The 3,805-nt window shown below is 35.5% G+C and overlaps 1 long non-coding RNA gene across 1 annotated transcript; it reads right to left on the bottom strand.

Annotated features, from left to right (window-relative positions):
* Window positions 1-447: 447 nt before the first annotated feature.
* On the bottom strand, window positions 448-2,578 carry LOC148998344 (uncharacterized). Its single transcript, XR_016149982.1, has 3 exons — window positions 2,454-2,578; window positions 966-1,093; window positions 448-819 (listed from the first exon to the last, which is right to left on the bottom strand). It is a non-coding gene; the product is annotated as an uncharacterized LOC148998344 (long non-coding RNA).
* Between the last annotated feature and the right edge of the window lie 1,227 nt (window positions 2,579-3,805).

Here is a 3,805-nt window from a genome sequence, read left to right on the forward strand (position 1 = left end):
CAAAATCAACACAAAAATGTGTAACTAAGCACAAAAAGAAGCTTCTGCCATGATCACCCCAGTCCCCTGACCTGATGAGTGAAGTGAACAGAAGAGATGAAGCACCAACATGGATCTGGGAATCTGCAGGATCTGGAGAGATTCTGTATGGAGGAATGGTCTCTGATCTCTTGTCAGGTGTTCTCCAAACTCATTATAGGTATTATAGGAGAAGACTCAGAGCGGTTATCTTGGCAAAAGGAGATTCCAAAAAGTATTTAATCAAAGGGTGCCAATAATTGTGGTCAATGTGTTTTGGAGAAAAACATTTATTTTATAATGTGATTTACCCCCCACTTTCAATTCTTTTACTTCAATGAAAAGTTAGCATTTTGTAAATTTTTTGAATGAAAGATCAAAAGGATAAACAATGCAGATTTATTTTTTACAGCCAGTTTGGATCATATTTACCAGGGGTGCCATTAATTCTGACCATGAGTGTACTTTACATACTTCCACCAACATACACACTTTCAAAAACTCACAATTCAGCTTTGTCGCAATGTGGAGAAAGGACTAAAAAGCGAAAGCTGGTTACTGAAATTTACAGTTCAGTGACATAAGGCAGTCTGCCATTCACCGACCATCTTGGCGGACACAGAACTAAAGAAGGAAACTGATTGGTCTGGCGGCAGCAACTAGGCAGAGTGTAAGAGATATGGTTGTAGACAGGAGACACTTAGGTACAAATGAGCGCAGACTCAGCAGTCTTGCAGGCAGCTTCACTGAGCAGAGGTCATGCTGGACACACAAGACAGGAAAGGACAGGACTAGGCTAGACTGGACAAAGTGGGTAAAGCACAAAGTAGAGTGTCTATAAATAGCATGCATGCCACAGTCAAACAATAAACTGACAAAGAGGTGAAAAACAGAGACTTAAAGTGTTAGTTCACTCAAAAATGAAAATTCTGTCAGTATTTACTCACCCTCATGTTGTTCCAACCCCGTAAGACCTTCGTTTATCTTCGGAACACAAATTAAGATATTTAAGATATTAAGATCGCTCCTGCATACTAGTCCATAGGCTTCTTGAGGGAATGACACTTGATGGCATCTAAAAGTCATTAAAGACATTGTTAAAATAGTCCAAGTGACTACAGTGGCTCAATCGTAAGTTTATCAAACGACAAGAACACTTGTTGAAGTATATTTACGTCATTAAAGTATACGTAAACTCGTCATTAAAGTATACGTAAACTGCGGCTGTCAATCATTCTCCATTCATATTCAAACAGCACGCGCGCCTCTTGGATGCACGGTAAAACTCTCTCCAATATGATATATTCACATTATAAATGCATGATCTGTAGATAAAAGGCTGTATATTCGCATAAAATTACTTTATTTTCTTGGAGTTTGTTGCTGTTTTTAAACGACTCACTACCGTGTGCTTGTTACTGTTAGATCACACATATCACAAGGATTATGAATCGGCATCAAACGCACAATAACTGTGAAACAAAGGAACAAATCGCACTAGGATTTGTGCGCTTAACATTTCTTCGATTTGTGACATGAGCTTTTAAATGCGCACTTATGCAGCGCAGTGCTGCTGCACACTGTGACTCCATGTTGCTTTGAGCACATCATTCTGCACCCGCGATGCGCATACACTCTGTGTGCTCTGTTTTTCATGTTATCATGGGTTTGCGCACTGAAATATTATTAAAAGCCAATATATTTTGTTATACCTAGCCTGCTCAATACATTTTAAATAAGCATAATTTAATTGTATATTATTTATTTGTAGTTTAGGCTATATATGCACTTCTGAATTCTTGACATTAATATATAAATATAAAATTGTGACATGATTGCCTGATTAAATTTTAAAAGAGAACTAATAGTAATTTGTTTTTATTAACATATTTAGATTTTATAAAATTACTGTGCAGATTTTTTCAAGAATTACTTTTTGCTGCTGATGTATACACTCATTAAGTTTATTAAAAATTCATAATACATTTATGTAATATTTAAAGGTATTAACTGTAATCTTACACTGCAAAATAATAACTTAAAAATGATTAAATTCATCACAATTATGTAAGTATCTGGAAATTTGCTGTGGGGCAAGGGCCCTTATATATATATCATATAATATCATTATATACAATATAATATATATTAGTTGGGCCCTACTAATATCATTAGTAACATTAAATATTACACAATAAACCAAAGTATATCAGTAAGAGTTTCCTTAAGTCTTTCTGATACTTTTCTACAGGCTGGTTTACTACAACTGTAGAATACAATTCTGAAATTATGGTTTAAACCATGGTTTATACTGTAGTTTTTGTGTGCCACCCCAAGATTTTAACTGGCCCCATCTGGCCACCCCTATGAAAAATTTCTGGAGGCGCCACTGTTCCTACAACAGTTCAATAAACAGTTAAGATTAAGTCACTTACTGTTTATAAGCAATATTGGGTGTTTTTGTTCCATTTCAGCAGCGAAAATAGTTCCAAAGAAAAGTCACAGCAGAACCACGAAGCATCTCACAGGAACTCATCCTGTTTTCATTACTGAATGATTCAGCATTTTGAACGAATCGGTTGAGTCAAGAATTCAATGACCCATTCATAAACATCAACTGTCTCATTCTTGAATGAATCAACCGTTTGAACGAATCGTTTGAATTAATGAATCAATAACTCACTCATTTATACGGCCGCCTGCCGCCAACTATTGGCAGTTTAGTGTTATGTTTATAAGTAGCCTAGTATAATTCTTTTCAATATTTCTTATTTGCACATTTAAATCAATTTCATAACATTATTTTATGAAATTGTAATTTTTCAGTGTAAATGATTTAATTTCATCAGCCCTACCTAGGGTAACAGTATGCTTCATCTTTCATTTTAAATTCCTAAATTTGATCAATAAATTCAATTATTTAGAATAATAAGACACTATAGGGCATTTAATAATATTGGTGGATGGGGATGCCCTTAAAGGTGCATATATTACAATTTGCCTTTTTAAATATCAAAGCTGATTGAACACTGATGAGAATATTGCTTCAGAATAAAAAAAATAAATACATTTTAAAAATCCGGACAAGCAACTTTTTTACTCGGACAAGTGATTGACAGATTTACTTACTTGTCCGGAGGACAAGCACGTGAAAAGGCTTAAGGGGATAGTTTACTTTCAAATTAATTTTTGATATGTTTTAGCTTAACTCAAGGGCATCCAAGATGTAGGTGTCTTTGTTTCCACAGTAGTTTCAATTTTGATATTTTTAGGTTTGACTATCCCTTTAATGCCGAGCCCTGAATAATTTCCTACCCATCCCTTGCTGCCACTGAAAAAAAAAAAAAAAAAAAAATTACCTACCGACCCATGACCTCAACTGACAACCAACCGGAACCAAATTTTTTTTTTTTAGGCCTCGTACACCAAACGTCTGTACTCTGTATTGAGCTGCTTCATGTCAATCATTGTGTGCTGTATGCTTTCGAATCAGTACTGTGATGTCATACACCAATCGTCTGTACTCTGTACTGAGCTGCTTCATGTCAATCACTGTATGATGTATGCTTTCGAATCAGTACTGTGATGTCATACAATCGTCTGTACTCTGTACTGAGCTGCTTCATGTCAATCACTGCATGCTGTATGCTTTCGAATCAGTACTATGACGTCATACACCAATCGTCTGTACTCTGTAACAGGCGCGGATTTATGGGCGGCCAGATTGACAGGTGGCCCACCCAAACAGATTATTAAAAACAATTTAAATTTTTAATTTTCATAATAA

This window comes from Pimephales promelas, chromosome 1 (genome assembly GCF_988280905.1).
Source record: "Pimephales promelas chromosome 1, fPimPro1.hap1.1, whole genome shotgun sequence".
Taxonomy (NCBI): domain Eukaryota; kingdom Metazoa; phylum Chordata; class Actinopteri; order Cypriniformes; family Leuciscidae; genus Pimephales; species Pimephales promelas.